Here is a 22,601-nt window from a genome sequence, read left to right as displayed (position 1 = left end):
AGCGGGGCGAGGAGCGAGCCTGGGAAGCGCGGGCACAAAGAGGGCGCTTCCCGTGCTCCCCAGGCTCTTAAACCCCCCCTATGCTAGAGGTCCCGCCTCCTTGACCCGGAAGTGAAAAACTGCTTCCGGGTCAATGGCGGGACCTACAGACCAATCAGGGCGGGTGAGGGGGGGCCGGGCCCAGCCATGTGTGCGTGGGGGCCGAGTGGCCCCCCTTTCCTGATGTCAAGGTCTTTTCTATACTAACCACATTAAATTATCAAATAGTATGCATTTTTATTGGCAGGTCAATCCGTTATATAACCTTACATTTTTGAAGGGAGTGGCCCACCATCCAAGGGACTGGGTACCAACACAATTACAAATGTGGAAATTGTAACAGTTGTGAGCAATGTATTGAGGGGAAGAGCCTTACCTTCAACAAGCGAACGACTACAGTTAAAGATTTAAACAACTGTAGAAGTAAAAATGTAATCTACTTATTGATTTGCCCCTGCGGATTGGGTTACGTTGGCGAGACTGGCCGTGAGCTGAGGACTCGCCTAACGGAGCACAAATCGGCCATTAGGAACAAGAAGGCAAATGCACCACTTGTAGATCATTTTTCACAACAGAACCATACTTGTGAGAACATTAAGTGGTTTATTATAGAGAGGATAAATGGCAGTAGACGGGGTGGTGACATCACGAGTAAGCGAAAACAGAGAGAGCAATGGTATATATCCATCTTCAATACGGTACGAAACGGGTTGAACTCTAAGGAAGATTGGGAAAGACTTATAATTTGAACCCATGTACTAAAATTACGACCATGGTCATTTGTAACATAATTAGTTTTGGCTGGAGTTTGTAGGGCAACACATAGAAGGTTACATGCTGCTCACATTCCTGCATCCAGTCATTACATTGGTCGTCCGGCCACCCATTGTGTGTGTTGCTACGATTTGTGAGCTGGATGTGACCTTCTTAGATGGGGAAAAATCCCCCTTAGATATTTATGGTTGTCCTATGGGTGTATTCGTTTTTGGGATATAAGTCATATCTTTGGGTTTATAGAAAAGAGTTATACTACAGCTGAACTCTATTTTTGACATATTTCATAAGGTGCCAAATTGTATGAAATTAACATATTTTAGATAATTCGAAAAATATTACCAATACTTAAATTGCATGTTTATATAATATTATATATATATATATATATATATATATATATATATATATATATATATATATATATATATATATATATATATATATATATATATATATATATATATATATATATTTGATACTTTAGAAAATATGAACCACTGGTAATGAAAACTCGGGAGCCGGTGAAATGATTATCCGCTCCTTTTTTTTACTTCAGTTCTTCATCGTAGCATAGTTGCGCTCAGATATGTAGCTAACTCCAATTCGGGCGCAATCATCAGACGCTTTGCTCTGTTACATATGGTAGAGAAGCCGCACAGATATGTAGCTAACTCTAATTCGGGCAAAATCATTAGACGCTTTGCTCTGTTATTTACAGTAGCGAAGCCGCGCACAGACCAGACTTCAGAGCAACATGTCTGTTGCGGAAGTAAAGATCAGTGAAACTGTACAGGTGCTCATTATTATTAGGAATATGGGCACTATTTAAACGCTGCTTTCTGAGTGTAACGGATCTGACTACCTGGATATATATGTGCTGGGAGTTCCGTTTACGAAATACAGAGGTACGTTTTACACACGACGTGATGGTATATTTTAAACACCGCCGCCGAGTAAGCTCGGAGTCTGGGCTAATGGAGTGGCACTTTCATGTCCACAACCCGTAACCTGAACTTGTTATATTTAACTTTGGTTCTGGTTTATGTCTAGCTCTTTAATAATCGGGATCCAGTACAACAAAGGCAATGGTTGTGCGATAGACATCGCTTCGTGGCTGACTCTACACTTGAGCGGTTCACTTAACTAACCGACAGAGCCTTTTTGAGAAGGTATGGAAACCTAATTAATAGTGGGGGTTTTAGAAGAATAAATATATACCTATGGTCAGTTTATTAAGGTCTCCTCTATTTTTATATCGAACATATAGGATACTTGAGGAAACATATTCCCCCACATGCATCAATGTTCGTTTTTGCGAATCGGTATTTGCGATAAATAGGGAATCGCAATTACCGAATCGCAAAAAGCTATGCATCAAGTTTTTTGCATTTTTATTGCGAATCAGTAAAAATAGCTTTTTTTACCGATTTGCAGGAAAAATGCGAAGTCTTGTTTGCGAATTCGCAGATTGCGAATTCGCAAATTGCGATTTAACGCACATGATGCATCTCATTTCAATCACAGCCTGCAAGCTCTGCAACCAATTAGACCCACCTGAGGCCCAGTTTGAACTGCTGGAGAGGCTTTTGTCAGTTGGTACTCAGTCTGCTGGAGCAGTAAGAGGCTCTCTGTGTGTTTTGTGCATTTTGAAATGGCAGAAAATGTTTTAGAGGAGCCACATGGCAGGAAAAGGAAAGTAAAATTTAGTGAGCAGGAGCTAGAGATTCTGATTGAAGAGGTGACTGCGCATAATGATCAGCTTTTTGGAAAGCTGTCTCTGAAGGTTCCTGAAGGTGTAAAAAGGAAAATTTGGCTTGGAATACAATCCAAAGTTAATGCAGTTGGTGTTGCGCACAGAGACATCAACAACCTTCAAAAGGGATGGTATGACCTGCGTAGTCGTGCTAAAGAGAAAATTGCGACACGCACCAAGTCTGCAAAGAAAACTGGCAGTGGGACTCCCAGGGACAGACCAAACACCCCATAGTATTTGTTGCTAGTATGACACACATGTTCTGGTATTTTATACTGTGCTGCAGTTGTGCTTTTTACAGGTTGTCTGTTAATTGAATGATTACTTCAATGCTAAAAGTAGTGCATCATGGGAGTAGTAGTTTTCTTAACAATAACCTGACAGAAATGCTTTTTCCAGAAAATTTAAAAACATTACCCATACATGATTTATTTGTAGAAAATCATCATGCTTGACACAAGAGTATGTTTATGAAAGGTTTTTATTTCAAATGACAACACATGTGCTACACTTTAGAAATAATAAAAAATTCAAATCTTTTCATTCTTAGATGCAGAAGTGGACACTGATTTCATGGAGTACGCAGAGTCATTCACTCATAATCTACTGAACTCTGCTGGAATGAATTCAGGATCAGCTTCACCCACAGTGCAGCCCACAACTTCACAGCGCAGAGTGCGTCATATTCAAGAGTCAGATAGTGATGAGGATACTAATGTCACAGTTGAAGTTCAAAACTTGTCAGAAACCCCAGCTCCTGTTCAAAGTCAACTAAGCAGGCAACAGAGGATCCAGCCATTTGTGAGGCGGAGGGCACATCCTTCAATGCGCAGATCAGTCACAGATGGAGACACAAGTGCCAGTACAGTTGAGCTCAAGCTGCTCAAAGTTCACCGTCTGCAGGGAAAAGACCTAAGGGTGATAAAGAGTACATTCAATCAGGTCACTCAGGACATCAGTGCCATTAGCAGTAGTCTCTCTCACATGACCAAGGTATTTGAAAAAGCACATTCTGTGTCTTCAGACAGACTGGACCTCATGGCAGTTGCCTTGGAAGCAATGTGCAGCACAATGCAGTCTCAGCAAATTGCAAATGCCAAAAGATGTATTAGGTCACTGTTAAGTAATCAGGCATGTTGTAGGTCAATGAATATGATGTGCCACACCAATGCTCAGCTCATTAAACCAATCCTGGACATGCAGAAGCATGTCTCACAGTGCTGTGGGGACATATCCAGAGGAATGAATGCACTTAAAACCATTGCAAATGACATGCAAATTTGTACTTCAAATAGATTGTGCGTGGAAGGGTCTCTTGTTGACGTTAATCCAATCAATATTGCTGAAGGAAGTACCAGTAAAGTAGGGGAACGTCGTAGCAATAGAAAATGTGACACAGCAATTGGTAAAGACATTGGCACAGATACTGCAACTGCTAAGGCTTTAGGCGTGCGTGGTAGAAAAAAGTGAAATGTTTGACCTCTCAAGTTAATTCAATTTCTTTTTGAGAAGTAAAGATTTCCTGACAATTTAAAAAGTACTGCTTTATCATTTGGTTTGTGAAGAAACAAATTATATGTCATAATTTTTCCAAATTCACTTGTGTTTATGAACTTAATAAACAAAACATGTTAGCACACTCTAAATATTTCAAGCGTCATACCTCTGCTAAAAGTAATGTTGAGTGATCTCCGCCCTCCTCTTCCTACCCTCTGCTGCGTCTGGTCCATGTGCTCTTGCTAGAGGTTGCTGAGGTTGATTGTCAATGTTGGGAAAATATTCCTCTATATCAAGTTCCAGGCCTCTCTTGGTAGCTACATTGTGAAGCATGGCACATGTTGCAACAATCTTACAGCATACATCTGGTCTATATTGCAATGCTCCTCCTTTTTTATGCAGAATTCTAAATCTGGATTTCATGACAACAAAAGCCCTCTCTATGACATTGCGAGTGGCAATATGGGCATGGTTATACTGCTGCTCTTTGCGGGTAGATGGATTTAGAAAAGGTGTAAGTATGAATGATCTCACTCCATAAGCGGTACAAAAGGGGGTGGTGATGGACGGAGCATCTGAACCAATCAAACACTCACACCCAGTCAAAGTCTATATACTGTAGCACCTGACTTTTGAAATTTTAAATGGTATTCATCAAACCGACCGCTTAGAGTAATGAAAACACAACCATTAGTGCAGATTCTGTCATCCCCATGTGAAGAAAACTCCCCCTTAGTCATGCTAAATACCCTTCTATCAATCCCGTCTGAAAAGCATGCAAATACAATTGATTCCGCGATTTTTAACTTGACCACTAGATGGTAGCGCAGGGAGCTAGATATAGCTTCATGTATGCCGAAACAGAATCCCATTCCTGACTTTGGTCCATGCAATCTTCATTCTTTTCATCATACAAGCACGTGTGCACACAGATATACACACACGTATGCACATAGACATAAACACACACACCCTGTCCCCAGTCCTTACTGGATATGCACACATGAAAAGAAAGGAGCTATCGAGCCCTGGTGCACGGTTGTGCTCTGAGATCACAAATGGTGGTACAGATACATACATACATAGAAAACGGTGAAACTAAGCAATCATGGGAAATACTGGCACATGACCCCAAAACAAACGCTGAGGTCACCAAAGGCCACTGAGAACCCACATGCCCGTCTCCATATAAGATACAACCGCACACACAGAACAGCACATTCAGAAGCAGTCCACTGCTAAACCTGCATCCCAGACATACGCATTGGTGAAATCCTAGAAATACCTGTACGTCTACTTATAATGCTGCAACCCTAATATCCACGGATAACAGTGTCCTGCCTCCATATCCATGTAAACTATTCTATGGAGCAGACGAGCTGTTCATGGATAAAGGAATGGGACGAAGAGGTGATAATTTTTCCAATGTACGTAAGTAGCATTTGCACAGCGTAAATCTCGCCAAAAGGCAGTGCAAAGCTGTGCAGGGTTGAAAAGTTATCATTCCCTCCATGCATAAAGATAGAGGGAAGTGGCTTAATAAACAATATCCGGACTGTGAAAAATGACTTTATCTCCTTATTGCAATATGAATAGGATGTATTTTCTGTGCCATATAATTAATTCTAGAGCAGAGGTGAGCACGTGGAATGAACACGTGGCAGGTTGAGGCTGCGGACATCAAGCTGTCCAGCATATGTTCTGTATACCGACTTCTGGGAGCATTGCATGCAGGCCCAGCTGCTACACCCATGATGGTCTGGTAACAGCACGTGCACAGGATCAGATGCTCTCAGTCGCCTATGACCAAAACAGTTCACCATGGTGTACACTCGTCAACCGGATGGGCTTGTTAGGGTCTTGCCTGTGACACCATTATTAATTTATTTGCCTTAAGAAACACTGCTTACACACCACTAAAAAGCAGCAACATTCCTTACAAATTAAATCAATGAATTCGGAATTACAAATACATTCCACGATAAAAAAAGCTCCGGAAACCAGCTACCATGGTGGCGGTTCCTTAATCGATTTTTGCTTAACGTGCTCCTGCGATATTGGTGTGAGCACATTCCGCACAGCTACATTTGATGGGTGGTCCTGTGCATAGTGGGTAGAGGCAGACCTTTAGCCACAGCGGCATACCAGTGGACCACCCCCTAAATTATAAATGACCCCCTTACTGGTGAGTGAATTAATATTCTCTGAATGTCCCGGTCTCTGTAAACAAACTGAGCCCATCGTTTCTCAACCTCGCCGGGCTCTGAGAGCAGATCTCCCTAAGAAGACAATAAAATCCACCCAACTGAGCCAAACCGTAGTTCGTCATCCCAAGGCGGGAGCGGGGATACTTACACCACCAATCGAATGTCCTGTGGTCCTTTCCGATGGCCATGCACCAGCGGTCCTGCCGCCCACGTAGTGTAGCTTCCTTGGTGCCAACCACGTCGCGGGCCCCAGAGCAGGACAATGAGTCGTCCTCATGAGACCGCCAGGAACCCCGGCGCTCCGATGCAGAATCACGCTGGTTAAATCCCCAAACGCTGGTTACCGCCTGCTGTTTGATGCACCGCATTCCCCGCACCTGCAAGACAAGAAAAGAAAATTACAAACCCCACAGCGGGGCGAGGAGCGAGCCTGGGAAGCGCGGGCACAAAGAGGGCGCTTCCCGTGCTCCCCAGGCTCTTAAACCCCCCCTATGCTAGAGGTCCCGCCTCCTTGACCCGGAAGTGAAAAACTGCTTCCGGGTCAATGGCGGGACCTACAGACCAATCAGGGCGGGTGAGGGGGGGCCGGGCCCAGCCATGTGTGCGTGGGGGCCGAGTGGCCCCCCTTTCCTGATGTCAAGGTCTTTTCTATACTAACCACATTAAATTATCAAATAGTATGCATTTTTATTGGCAGGTCAATCCGTTATATAACCTTACATTTTTGAAGGGAGTGGCCCACCATCCAAGGGACTGGGTACCAACACAATTACAAATGTGGAAATTGTAACAGTTGTGAGCAATGTATTGAGGGGAAGAGCCTTACCTTCAACAAGCGAACGACTACAGTTAAAGATTTAAACAACTGTAGAAGTAAAAATGTAATCTACTTATTGATTTGCCCCTGCGGATTGGGTTACGTTGGCGAGACTGGCCGTGAGCTGAGGACTCGCCTAACGGAGCACAAATCGGCCATTAGGAACAAGAAGGCAAATGCACCACTTGTAGATCATTTTTCACAACAGAACCATACTTGTGAGAACATTAAGTGGTTTATTATAGAGAGGATAAATGGCAGTAGACGGGGTGGTGACATCACGAGTAAGCGAAAACAGAGAGAGCAATGATATATATCCATCTTCAATACGGTACGAAACGGGTTGAACTCTAAGGAAGATTGGGAAAGACTTATAATTTGAACCCATGTACTAAAATTACGACCATGGTCATTTGTAACATAATTAGTTTTGGCTGGAGTTTGTAGGGCAACACATAGAAGGTTACATGCTGCTCACATTCCTGCATCCAGTCATTACATTGGTCGTCCGGCCACCCATTGTGTGTGTTGCTACGATTTGTGAGCTGGATGTGACCTTCTTAGATGGGGAAAAATCCCCCTTAGATATTTATGGTTGTCCTATGGGTGTATTCGTTTTTGGGATATAAGTCATATCTTTGGGTTTATAGAAAAGAGTTATACTACAGCTGAACTCTATTTTTGACATATTTCATAAGGTGCCAAATTGTATGAAATTAACATATTTTAGATAATTCGAAAAATATTACCAATACTTAAATTGCATGTTTATATAATATTATATATATATATATATATATATATATATATATATATATATATATATATATATATATATATATATATATATATATATATATATATTTGATACTTTAGAAAATATGAACCACTGGTAATGAAAACTCGGGAGCCGGTGAAATGATTATCCGCTCCTTTTTTTTACTTCAGTTCTTCATCGTAGCATAGTTGCGCTCAGATATGTAGCTAACTCCAATTCGGGCGCAATCATCAGACGCTTTGCTCTGTTACATATGGTAGAGAAGCCGCACAGATATGTAGCTAACTCTAATTCGGGCAAAATCATTAGACGCTTTGCTCTGTTATTTACAGTAGCGAAGCCGCGCACAGACCAGACTTCAGAGCAACATGTCTGTTGCGGAAGTAAAGATCAGTGAAACTGTACAGGTGCTCATTATTATTAGGAATATGGGCACTATTTAAACGCTGCTTTCTGAGTGTAACGGATCTGACTACCTGGATATATATGTGCTGGGAGTTCCGTTTACGAAATACAGAGGTACGTTTTACACACGACGTGATGGTATATTTTAAACACCGCCGCCGAGTAAGCTCGGAGTCTGGGCTAATGGAGTGGCACTTTCATGTCCACAACCCGTAACCTGAACTTGTTATATTTAACTTTGGTTCTGGTTTATGTCTAGCTCTTTAATAATCGGGATCCAGTACAACAAAGGCAATGGTTGTGCGATAGACATCGCTTCGTGGCTGACTCTACACTTGAGCGGTTCACTTAACTAACCGACAGAGCCTTTTTGAGAAGGTATGGAAACCTAATTAATAGTGGGGGTTTTAGAAGAATAAATATATACCTATGGTCAGTTTATTAAGGTCTCCTCTATTTTTATATCGAACATATAGGATACTTGAGGAAACATATTCCCCCACATGCATCAATGTTCGTTTTTGCGAATCGGTATTTGCGATAAATAGGGAATCGCAATTACCGAATCGCAAAAAGCTATGCATCAAGTTTTTTGCATTTTTATTGCGAATCAGTAAAAATAGCTTTTTTTACCGATTTGCAGGAAAAATGCGAAGTCTTGTTTGCGAATTCGCAGATTGCGAATTCGCAAATTGCGATTTAACGCACATGATGCATCTCATTTCAATCACAGCCTGCAAGCTCTGCAACCAATTAGACCCACCTGAGGCCCAGTTTGAACTGCTGGAGAGGCTTTTGTCAGTTGGTACTCAGTCTGCTGGAGCAGTAAGAGGCTCTCTGTGTGTTTTGTGCATTTTGAAATGGCAGAAAATGTTTTAGAGGAGCCACATGGCAGGAAAAGGAAAGTAAAATTTAGTGAGCAGGAGCTAGAGATTCTGATTGAAGAGGTGACTGCGCATAATGATCAGCTTTTTGGAAAGCTGTCTCTGAAGGTTCCTGAAGGTGTAAAAAGGAAAATTTGGCTTGGAATACAATCCAAAGTTAATGCAGTTGGTGTTGCGCACAGAGACATCAACAACCTTCAAAAGGGATGGTATGACCTGCGTAGTCGTGCTAAAGAGAAAATTGCGACACGCACCAAGTCTGCAAAGAAAACTGGCAGTGGGACTCCCAGGGACAGACCAAACACCCCATAGTATTTGTTGCTAGTATGACACACATGTTCTGGTATTTTATACTGTGCTGCAGTTGTGCTTTTTACAGGTTGTCTGTTAATTGAATGATTACTTCAATGCTAAAAGTAGTGCATCATGGGAGTAGTAGTTTTCTTAACAATAACCTGACAGAAATGCTTTTTCCAGAAAATTTAAAAACATTACCCATACATGATTTATTTGTAGAAAATCATCATGCTTGACACAAGAGTATGTTTATGAAAGGTTTTTATTTCAAATGACAACACATGTGCTACACTTTAGAAATAATAAAAAATTCAAATCTTTTCATTCTTAGATGCAGAAGTGGACACTGATTTCATGGAGTACGCAGAGTCATTCACTCATAATCTACTGAACTCTGCTGGAATGAATTCAGGATCAGCTTCACCCACAGTGCAGCCCACAACTTCACAGCGCAGAGTGCGTCATATTCAAGAGTCAGATAGTGATGAGGATACTAATGTCACAGTTGAAGTTCAAAACTTGTCAGAAACCCCAGCTCCTGTTCAAAGTCAACTAAGCAGGCAACAGAGGATCCAGCCATTTGTGAGGCGGAGGGCACGTCCTTCAATGCGCAGATCAGTCACAGATGGAGACACAAGTGCCAGTACAGTTGAGCTCAAGCTGCTCAAAGTTCACCGTCTGCAGGGAAAAGACCTAAGGGTGATAAAGAGTACATTCAATCAGGTCACTCAGGACATCAGTGCCATTAGCAGTAGTCTCTCTCACATGACCAAGGTATTTGAAAAAGCACATTCTGTGTCTTCAGACAGACTGGACCTCATGGCAGTTGCCTTGGAAGCAATGTGCAGCACAATGCAGTCTCAGCAAATTGCAAATGCCAAAAGATGTATTAGGTCACTGTTAAGTAATCAGGCATGTTGTAGGTCAATGAATATGATGTGCCACACCAATGCTCAGCTCATTAAACCAATCCTGGACATGCAGAAGCATGTCTCACAGTGCTGTGGGGACATATCCAGAGGAATGAATGCACTTAAAACCATTGCAAATGACATGCAAATTTGTACTTCAAATAGATTGTGCGTGGAAGGGTCTCTTGTTGACGTTAATCCAATCAATATTGCTGAAGGAAGTACCAGTAAAGTAGGGGAACGTCGTAGCAATAGAAAATGTGACACAGCAATTGGTAAAGACATTGGCACAGATACTGCAACTGCTAAGGCTTTAGGCGTGCGTGGTAGAAAAAAGTGAAATGTTTGACCTCTCAAGTTAATTCAATTTCTTTTTGAGAAGTAAAGATTTCCTGACAATTTAAAAAGTACTGCTTTATCATTTGGTTTGTGAAGAAACAAATTATATGTCATAATTTTTCCAAATTCACTTGTGTTTATGAACTTAATAAACAAAACATGTTAGCACACTCTAAATATTTCAAGCGTCATACCTCTGCTAAAAGTAATGTTGAGTGATCTCCGCCCTCCTCTTCCTACCCTCTGCTGCGTCTGGTCCATGTGCTCTTGCTAGAGGTTGCTGAGGTTGATTGTCAATGTTGGGAAAATATTCCTCTATATCAAGTTCCAGGCCTCTCTTGGTAGCTACATTGTGAAGCATGGCACATGTTGCAACAATCTTACAGCATACATCTGGTCTATATTGCAATGCTCCTCCTTTTTTATGCAGAATTCTAAATCTGGATTTCATGACAACAAAAGCCCTCTCTATGACATTGCGAGTGGCAATATGGGCATGGTTATACTGCTGCTCTTTGCGGGTAGATGGATTTAGAAAAGGTGTAAGTATGAATGATCTCACTCCATAAGCGGTACAAAAGGGGGTGGTGATGGACGGAGCATCTGAACCAATCAAACACTCACACCCAGTCAAAAGATCTGGGTTTGATCCATCACCGTTCTTTAGCCCACTCTGCCACCCCAGTTCGCACATGGCTATATGCCTCACTCCATATGCACTGTCACCTTTGGTTTTAAGCAAAAGGAAACAAAATGCACGATTATGACCCTATAGGAATATGCTTTGTTCATCATTCACAAAAAAAGAATTACTTACCAAGCAAATAACCATCATGAAACTCTCCAGCAAGCAGTCGCCTATGGATGGCACTATGTCTGAAAATATAAGAGTCATGGGCACTACCAGGGTAGCTAGCCACTATATCTGTGAATATTGTTTTGGCATTACACACTGCTTGTATGTTCATGGAATGGTAGCATTTCCTGTTGCGAAATATATACTCATTTTCAGAGGGTGGGCATATGGGGATATGTGTGCCATCTATACAGCCAATTACATGAGGGAAGTTAGCAATATTGTAGAAGTCCAACTTAGTTTGCAGTAATTCATGTTGTGTATTTGGAAAAGAGATGTAATGCCTGATCCTATGTAGCATGGCATTTAAAAAGTTACTGAAAATCTAGATAGGGCACTCTGTGACACTCCACCAGCAATAGCAATGACACCCTGAAAAGACCCTGAGGCAAGAAGGTGAAGGGAACACAGTACTTGGACATGAGTGGGAATGGCTTGGGTTCTAAGGGTTTGTCTTTGCAGGAAAGGGTCCAAATCTGCTATTAGCTCTAAAATAGAATCCCCATTAGGCCTGTATTTGTCATAAATTTCTGCCTCAGTCTGCCCAAACAAAGTAATGCGCACTCTAAAAATCCTGTCATTGATCATCCTTCTCCCCCTTGCAGCAGCTCTCAACCTCCTCCGACGTGCAAATGCAATGACAGCAGCCATTGTGGAAAAGCGTAAACTGCATTATCACACCCCTTTTATACACTAGAAATGAGTTTCACCTGATTTCCAGCAAGTAAAAAAAAATCCCACCTGGCCAGAGGGCTTCTAAATATAAGAAATGCAATTTGCGATTTCTGAAGGAATCGCAAATTGCGATTTTTGATGCATGCAGTTTTGCACCTTAAAAATGCGATTCCTTAAAATATGTGAATATTTTAGGAATTCGCTAAACATATCTGCGATTCCTAAAATTGCGAAATAACTAAAAAAAATGGATGCATCCCAAAACATGATATTGCATTCGCAAACGGCCGATTTTAGCGAATCGCACCGTTTGCTAATGCTAATATCGTTGATGCATGTGGCCGATTGTGCCTACAAATCTGGATCCTCGTGAAGTCGGCAGAGTTTTTAATCACAGGATTTATAACATGTTTTGAAATTGCTGTAGCAACACCAGGGCTTTAAGTGGGCCGGGTCTCAAGGGGTCGGAGCACCGGCAGTTTTTTTAAGGGGGGCTCGAAACGGGTCTCTATCGGGCTCTGTTTTGAGCCCTGGCACAGGCGGTCTATTTTTTTCCGGACTGCAGTGACAGCAGCTTGCTGTCCCTGCAGTCCGTAAAAAAGTGCCAGGGCGCAAAACAGCTCGATAGAGACCCGTTTCGAGACAGCAGGCACATCGATGTGCGCTGCTCACACTGCTCACTTCTCACAAGTGGAGAAGTTACGGCATGGCGTCATGCCAGGTGAGCGTTCTAGGGTAAGGGAAATCCTTTAAAGAGTAATTTTCTTTCTGGATTTCCCTTCTCTTTCTAAAACGCAAGAGCAGTAACATTGTGGTAGGGTCACCAGGGCTTTAATTGGAAGCTTTTTCAATATTATATGTAACAAGCCATAGTTGCAGCTTATTTATCTTATGCAACTAATAACCATTGACAAAGCCAATAGTCCTTACTTGTTTTAGGTATGATGTTACTTGTATCACATATCTGGATGCAATGCCAGAAACAGCAAAATACAAGTCGGGCGGCACACTATGCTAAACACAGATTTTTAGCACAAGTGTTTTAAAGCCACGCCCCTTACACTGGCCACGCCTCTTTGAGAGACCCCCCAGTTTTTTCATCCCACTTAAAGCACTGAGCAACACTATTAGGGTTCTTTCTGGTTTGGAGTAATTTGGGAGGGCAATAAGTGATTTATTTTATTTTTTGAAATTCGTACTTGCTGCTCCTTCTTTAGAAGTACGTAAGAAACGTATATATCCTCAATATCAAAGATCTGACGGGATGATACAGAATTCTATGATCGGAAAATACCGTGGATATAAAATATAACAGGAACAGTAATTTTGTTATAACATCAGGATATAACCGTTGTCAGGTAAATGGCAGATACGTTTCATGTGGTGGGCCTCTTTATAATAGGGGTTAAGTGACAAAATTATTCCCTAGTTTTCAATAAATCCGAACCAAAGGTATGGTACCCATAAATAGGGGTCCACATAATCTTGGGGAAACTAAGTGGAAAGGCAACTAAGCAGAAAGGCAAGAAAGCGTAAGAAACATATGACCTTCTTTGTTTTTTATGGAGAATTGCCATAGGATGAACATGGATGCTCGAATTTGGGGACATTCATACGCAGGATTAATGAACCAAATAAGTCTATTAGTGAATGTGAATGTAGTGCTGATGTAGAGAAAAGTGGGAATATTCTTTCATGTTCCTAATGTTTTGACTGATTGAATTACATTGCAAATGTGGGTCCTAAATGGGGGTTTATTTACTAATGTACATGGAATGTTTTTAATAATAATGAGAAATTTGAGAATAATAGAAGTCTTGTTAAATAATAAGAAATGTTATAAATATGAGGGGTAAATATATTGATATGTATTTTTAGTTTTTTAGATTATATTTGGTATTTTTTAATACAGACAACGGAAAAAAGAAAGGGACAATACATTATTTGTCTTGAAAAAGGTGGTGCAAAATATAAGCAAAACACCGAAACGCGTCGACACAACTGCCATTGTTTAATCCGAGGAACTGACGCATTGTCATTTGCTAATATCGGCCAGACTTGTGGTTTGAGATTCCAACGGATTAATGATTTTTGATGATTTCATGTGAAATCACTGTAATTTGTCTCTTCCTTGGGAAAAGTTTTTATAACAAAGTTTTTTTTAACCACTTACGTGAATTGTATTGTTCATCGATTGTGTTTTTAATTTGTATTAATTACGTAATAAATTTTGATACCTTTTTGATAATTTTGGAGTCACATTTGCAATGGGTATGTCTGTGGAATGAGGGAAGAGTTTTTACTTTAACTTTGATGTGGATGAATAAGGGTGTGAATTTGATGACTGTTTGCGATAGTAAGCCCAAGCGATAGATTATTTTACACAATCCGTTATATAACCCTTCGAGTATGTTTTCCTTCCAAATTTGTTTAAAAAAATGATTTCAATTTTTGAATTGCATACAAAATGTAAATTTATATACTGTAGCACCTGACTTTTGAAATGTGCACTTTTCAATCAAAATTGTATCTTTCAAATACTGCGAATGTACACATTTTATGAAGACCCTTATTCTTCACTGTTACAGACAACTGAATGCAAAAAACTGCAATACGAAAAAGAAGGTGTAGATAGAGAGGGTAGTATTCATAGATTAGGGGTGTGTAGATAGATAGGGTTGTATGTATAGCTAGATCAAGTTGCTGACATAGGGTTGTTGTTGGACTTGGCCTTGTGGGCTAAAGTTCACTTAAACGTTTTGCTTTTCCTCTAGACCGTTTTCCTTACAGAGAGCTGTGAAGTTAGATGCTGTAGGTACTTGCCGCTGCTAATCAGTGTACAAGTACAGATGTTCCCTGTATAAATTGTAGTGGTGTTTGGTTGTCTCTGATTGGTATGTTTGCCTTACTAGCAAGATCCCTAAGTGATGTGCACTGTGTGTGCCAGAGCTAGTACTAACGAAATGCGCAGAGAGGGAACACAGGTCTTCAGTGTAGGGCCTGCGTGCATTATGCTAAATTAGCATGTTGTCCTGACAAGTGCTACCACTTGTAAGGCCTTACTCTCCCTTTTGCATACACATGGGCACCCCTGTAGGATGTACTGGGTAAACCCCAGGCATAGTGCAGGGTAGTTAAAAGGCAGGACCTGTGCCAGTGTGGGTGCTAGGCCCTGACAGTGGAAAAGGCTCCATTTCATTTTCCCTGGTGAAAGGCCGGCCTGCCCATAAGACAGAATGGGGACAGGCTGGGTGTAGTAGGGTTAGCCTAGTTTCCCAAGAATTGGAAATGGAACAGTGAAGTTTGGTATGTCTGAACTCACAGCGTCATAATGCATCTTTTTGGGTAGATGGCTTTGTCGCTGTGTGTCCAGAAACAGCTGTTTGAGAAAATGCCTGATTTTGTGCTTTAAACCTTTTTGCGTGTCTCAGCCGAGTGTGAATTGCCTGCCTGTATCTAGGAGAGGTGAGAAAGGCTGAGGGAAATTGTGCCCCAGAGGAGGCATGGAGACGGTGCCAGGCTGCCCTGCACCTGGAGTTGGGAGAAGGAGAGGCTTTGCGAGGTGAAGAGGCCTTGTTCAGAGCCATAACAAACAATAGACCTATCTCCCTCTAAGTGATTAAAGATCCAGGCCCCCAGTATCAAAGAGAGAACGGTGACACTGGGGAGGGAGATACACAAGGCTCATTTAGGGAAGGGTCGGGGACCACTGAGCACAAGGAAACTTCAAAGACAACTAGGGGTATAACTAGAAGAACTGTAACCCCAAGACTTTGGTTAGGTTAGGTTTATGTCATGTTGATGATGTCGTCGAGAATGGTCTCGGTATCGTTCAGAGAAGTGCTGAGAGTAATTGGAAGACGCCGTGAACTGGTCGAGTCTCTGGTGGCTTTGACCTGTCCATGATCGGGAAGAAAACCTCTGCCTCTGAGTTGCTGAATAGGCTGCGGGAGACACTTGACCCTTGCTTCTTGATCTGGGGCTTGTGGGCAGTTTGTAGTTCTTGACCGAGGAGAGACTGTAGGGGCGCTGCAGTGGGTCATGTCCCCCCTTCTTCCTGAGCAGGACTTTGCTGTATGCTGTGTCCTGAACCCCAAGGGCCCAAAGTGATCTGGCTTCCTGTTCGGAAACCCAGGAACATAATAGTTTTCAGGAAGTCTCAAGTGGTGCGGTGGTGGGACCATGTCGTGGCAGCCGGAGACCTCCGAAGGGGTGTCTAAGGTAATCGTCGGTACCCAAAGCGAATCAAGACTCTGATGTGCAAGGTGCATGTCTTGGTTAGGCTACAGGTGTTGGAGCGCCTTTGGATTGTGGGCATTGTGGAAGAGAGCCGAGATTCAGGACGCGCAGGGGGTACGTGTGGCAGTGCAGTCCGGGCCCCCGTGAAGAGTCCTGGGACATTGTGGGGACTAAGTAGGAGTGAGTCTCCAACACGCAAGTCGGCATGTGGTGGTGGAGCCAGGGCATTAGTGGAGAGCGCCTGGTACCTCGTGTGCACCAGGAGGAGAGGTGAGACTCAGACGTGCAGTGTGCGTGTCGTGGTGCGAGCTGGGAGTTAGTGGAGAGCGGCTGAAGACCGTGTGCACCAGGTGACGGAGATGTCCTGACAGCGCTGGAGAGGGCGGCCAAGTGATCAGGCACTGAAAGGCAACGTGGGGTAGCCCCGGAATCATGCGAAAGGCTTCATGAAAGGAGTTTGTGCTGAATGTTGGCGGCCCGGGCCGGCAGCTCCACAGGAGCTGAACTACTGGCCCGAGCGTGCCTTGCCCGTGCTGACAAGCTTCTGGAGTGAGGCCAAGCTGCTGCAGCAGTAGAGGAGAGTGGGGTCACGCCCCCCTGGGTAAAGTGGATCATCGCCTGGGGCGGGGTGCGGGCCCTGAGGGACACTCTCCCAGCCTCTCGCTACTGGCAGCTGTGTGCGCCTGTTGCTTCGTCCCAGTCCTCGGTCCGTGCTTGTCCCGGATGGAGAAGTATAGGGGCCAGGGCCCAGAGTGGAACTTGTGTGTCATCCTTGATCTGTGTTGGGGGCAACCGCTTGCACAACTTCTGAAAACAGTTGTATAACACTTTGCATATTTGCTGCTAACAAACTATCGAACTATTGGACAACGTCTGACACTAGAGGTGCTTAACAAACTCAGGGGTTAGTGCGCTACGCACTACGTTATGTTTCACTTGCAGGATACGGTATCCTAGCGTAGCGCACTGCATTGGTTATTTACTGCACTGTACTGAATTGCACTGTGACGCATTACCTTATTCCTTCCTTGCACAGGGTATGCTGGTGGTGATACGCATTGCATTGTTTTTCTATCGCACTGTACGTAATTGCAACGTGACACATTGCTGTATGCCTTCCTCACACAGGGCATGCTGGTAGCAAACTGAGTTGCATTATCTATTATTCACTCAGTACATGATCTAGGCGCTATGCATTGCATTGTTTCACTGTGGCACTGTACAGGGACCCATCGTTAAGTAGGGCATTATTCCTTGTATTTTGCAAAGTGTGGGACTCTAGTGGTACAACATACCTAACCTGTAGAGAACGATTAAAGACAGCGTTAATGTTGGTTAGAAGCGGGTGTTGGGGATTAGGACTGCCCAACCCACCGGAAACAATATTACCCAGTGTATATATGTGGGAGTTGTATCATGTGGTCATTTTTTATAACTTATTAAATAAAGTACACTCATTTTATACTAGCTCGTGGGGAGTCCATTTGAGGTGACATCATTGGGATTGCTGTGGGCGTGGCTGCACATACTGAACACTCGTGCCTTGGAGATATGCCTGGCTGCTGATGTCAAGCTACTAAGGGGCTGAGCATGGCTGTCTCGGATGGTGTCTTTTCTTGGCCTAACGTGGTAGCAGGGGGGTCCTGGTTGCACACTGACAACAATGGTGCGCGCGGGAACGCTGGCTTTCAACAGTTGTATAGATAGATGGGTTTGTACAGGTAGATAGATAGGGTTGTGTAGATAGATTTTCAAAAATCGACATAGATACGAGAGGAAATTGGGATAAATAGCAGAGCTTCAGTTTGTAATATATTAGCTAAATATTTATAGAAGCACAACATACATAACCACTGAAAACACGAGAAACTCATACAATCAGGATATACAGACTAAGGGTCTTATTATGAGATTGGTGGTCCAGGGGGGTTGAACACTCGCGGTGGCATTCGGGGACTGCTGTAATATGAGTACGGCAGTCAGACCTCCAGAGAACTGCCACAACCGCCAGGGATCCACAATCCCTGGCATTGGAGCGGCAGTCTTGAGGGCGCAATATGCTTGGTCTGCCTCTGCGGCACTGCCAAGCATATTATGAGTATCCTCCCTGCCAGCGGTCTAATGGCTGTTTTCACACCATGAACCTGGTGGTGGTGCATGGGGTGCATGCAAGGCCCGCCTGTGTGCATGCACCCTTGTTCATGCACGTCATGGACTTCAGAGTCCTTGCAGTTCAGGAACTTGCATTGACGTTCCTGTGGCCGTGCAGTTATAAGGCTCAAATGTGAGCCTTTGTACTGTCCCACTACTGGACTGGTGTGCCTCCCACCAGACCTCACAAATACTTATAATATGGTGGGTGGCAGTCCTGTTTGGTATGTGGGAGCGGGCAGTGGCGTAGCGGCCCGCACCCACACCACCAAACTTGTAATGGGGCCCTAAATCCATTTACAAATACATTGACATGCAGAAGCACTGAAAGCACACAAATGTCTCACACGCAGAATAGTTTACAAATATAATTGTAACGCTCAATGAAAATACATACCAACATGATCTAAGGGAATGCAGTTATAAATGCCCTTCATTGCCCAAATACTTAAACAAACATTGGCATAGCCAATAGGTCTCGCCTTTGGGACCTTATAAGCGTTTAGCCATGCAACAGTCGATGTTGTTGCACCAAGGATATTGTGCTGCATAACTAAATACTTATAAGGTCCCAAAAGCGAGACCTATTGGCTATGCCAATGCTTGTTTTATATATATATATATATATATATATATATATATATATATATATATATATATATATATATATATACATATCCCAAAACAGTTGCCAGTAAAGAAGAAGGGAGCCTCACTCGAAGATCCAATTACGCCACTTTTATTCAATGCAGAAAGCAGCGTGCACAAACCACAGCTAGCAGCAAGTGAAGTCTTGCCTGACGCGTTTCATGCGAACAGCATTTCATCAGAGGCAATAGACTGTTCTCAGAGTAGCACGACAATTTCCTGGCGCCACATTTGACTTCCTTAAGTCACGCCCCAATGGGCGCGGCCACTCCTGTGGCCTGATGGTACTTGTGGTACCTGTCTTGCGTTGATGCGCTGTCGTGACTAATAGAGAATGTGAGTTTATTAAAGCCACAGTGGGTGTTGCAGCTTAGTTTGCTGTCACGCTGCTGTCCTTTCCCCACAAAGAACCGGCATCTTCTTTCCTTCGCACAGCGTCGTTAGACATCTCTGCAGGGGGGCCGGTCACAGCCCCGGGGCTCCACTCCACGGCTCAGGCATGCCGCTAGTAATCCCAAAACAGTTGCCTGTCAAAAAGAAGGGAGCCTCACTTGAAGATCCAATTACACCACTTTTATTCAATGCAGAAAGCAGCGTGCACAAACCACAGCTAGTAGCAAGTGAAGTCTTGCCGGACGCGTTTCATGCGAACAGCATTTCATCAGAGGCAATAGACTGTTCTCAGAGTAGCACGACAATTTCCTGGCGCCACATTTGACTTCCTTAAGTCACGCCCCAATGGGCGCGGCCACTCCTGTGGCCTGATGGTACTTGTGGTACCTGTCTTGCATTGATGCGCTGTCGTGACTAATAGAGAATGTGAGTTTATTAAAGCCACAGTGGGTGTTGCAGCTTAGTTTGCTGTCACGCTGCTGTCCTTTCCCCACAAAGAACTGGCATCTTCTTTCCTTCGCACAGCGTCGTTAGACATCTCAGCAGGGGGGCCGGTCACAGCCCCGGGGCTCCACTCCGCAGCTCAGGCATGCCGCTAGTAATCCCAAAACAGTTGCCTGTCAAGAAGAAGGGAGCCTCACTCGAAGATCCAATTACCCCATTTTTATTCAATGCAGAAAGCAGCGTGCACAAACCACAGCTAGCAGCAAGTGAAGTCTTGCCTGACGCGTTTCATGCGAACAGCATATCATTAGAGGCAATAGACTGTTCTCAGAGTAGCACAACAATTTCCTGGCGCCACATTTGACTTCCTTAAGTCACGCCCCAATGGGCGCGGCCACTCCTGTGGCCTGATGGTACTTGTGGTACCTGTCTTGCGTTGATGCGCTTTCGTGACTAATAGAGAATGTGAGTTTATTAAAGCCACAGTGGGTGTTGCAGCTTAGTTTGCTGTCACGCTGCTGTCCTTTCCCCACAAAGAACCGGCATCTTCTTTCCTTCGCACAGCGTCGTTAGACATCTCTGCAGGGGGGCCGGTCACAGCCCCGGGGCTCCACTCCGCGGCTCAGGCATGCCGCGAGTAATCCCAAAACAGTTGCCTGTCAAGAAGAAGGGAGCCTCACTCGAAGATCCAATTACGCCACTTTTATTCAATGCAGAAAGCAGTGTGCACAAACCACAGCTAGCAGCAAGTGAAGTCTGGGGGAAAACATCATGTCAGACAGATTTTCAAAAAAGCAGTTTACCGCTTCAGGTGAAAGTTCGACCAAGTTGGAGAATGTCGCTACCATGCAGTCGTGCGCATGTTCGCTTTCAGTGACGTTTTGATCAGCATTGCTTACAGAAGGCCTTACCTGGTTGGAGCTGCTTTCATCCTGTACTTCACTACCCTTCAATCGTAGTGGTGAAGTCTCCACGAATGCCGTCATCAGGATAGGTAGCCGCTGGGGACAGCACAATGCATGAGCCTTTACTGGACTCAACAAAGTATCTGCATCCAATGGTACTTCTGATTGTAGTGTAAGACATGTGTCCAACACGCATTCCTCGCCGCATAGCATGCATCTCAATACAGGTAAGACACAATTCTGCCATATGGGTCTGAAGGAAAGAAACCAGGTCATATTTAGATCTCTTAGCTGGGCTAATCCAAGGACTTTAGTTATGCGGTCCCGATAGCGTATAGCTAGGATCGTTTCTTCCATTGTTGCTGGAGTCTTGTCTGTGACATGGCTTGCCATAACAAAGCAGGAGTAGCAAAAATAAGATGCCTGCTACGAGTCCCAACAGGAGTGGAAGTCCGCCAAAGACAGAATGGACGAAATTGGGAAATATACCCAGGACTGCTTTGAATGGGGTTAACAGTCCCGAAAAAACGGTCTTAAATACACTCGCGATACCATTTGTATCAGAAATATTTAAGATTTCGTTTAGCATTTCTGCGAAGTGTAGGGGGCAATTTGTCGATAACAATGCATGTATCTCTTCCGTTGTCCTTGCAACTTGGAGATCATACGTTTCTTTTGATGATGTCAAGTGAACTGGCGTCTATAGGAGCACAGTCTTCATTCTGCTTAAAGTATCAATTCGAATAGAAGAGATTTTCAAACTGGGCCAAATTTTTTCCTCCCTGTCTGGAGTGTCGTTTGGATACAATACTCGCTCACAGCAAGTGACCATGGAACTCACGCTTACTAGATAAGGTTTTCCTGGCAGCAAGCCACAACATCTGTGATTCACAATTAGAATGCAGCTCCCGTTAGAAAGCCGTCTAAAGAATGGCTCTATTTTTGTTGCAGGTGTGCCGAGCTGGTGACATGAAAGGTTATTTGAAGTCCCCTCACAGGCCCCATGTAAACTTATACCCTGACACAGAAGTATACCACTTAGTGATTTTTCACAATTGTTACCACTAAGAAATACACTCGGTCCTTTTTCACTATAACATGTGTGTGTATAAGGTAGGTTCCATGTTGACCTAATGTATCCTTTACCCAACCTTTCATACTGGCCTGCCTGTATATATTTCTGGCAGTATCGAAATTGGAAAGTCGTTATCGGAATAGTTATTATTCCATGTATTATCCATTCAATGACAGGTCGTTCTGACATTGTCAATGGTAATCTCCCAAGTTTTTCAATGCTCAGAATTGTATACTCTGCACCCTTTTGTGCCAAGCTGATTTGTGTATCAGTAAGGTTAAAGATACCGAATAATGACGTTGTGTTGATTAAACGCCAAGGCACGTAGCCTGAACGCAGATTTTGTAACGTCCAGCCAAGCTGTACAATAGAATGCAATTGGGACTGACCATGTTGTAACATCAGTAAGTATTGCTCTATTATATCGATTGCAGATGATACAATACTGTCCAGTGAATATATTCTGGAAGACAGAGTCATTAACCCATTGTCCACAACAGAAAGTGATTTT

Source organism: Lissotriton helveticus, chromosome 11, assembly GCF_964261635.1.
Source record: "Lissotriton helveticus chromosome 11, aLisHel1.1, whole genome shotgun sequence".
Lineage (NCBI taxonomy): Eukaryota > Metazoa > Chordata > Amphibia > Caudata > Salamandridae > Lissotriton > Lissotriton helveticus.
Note: the sequence above shows the minus strand (reverse complement) of the source record.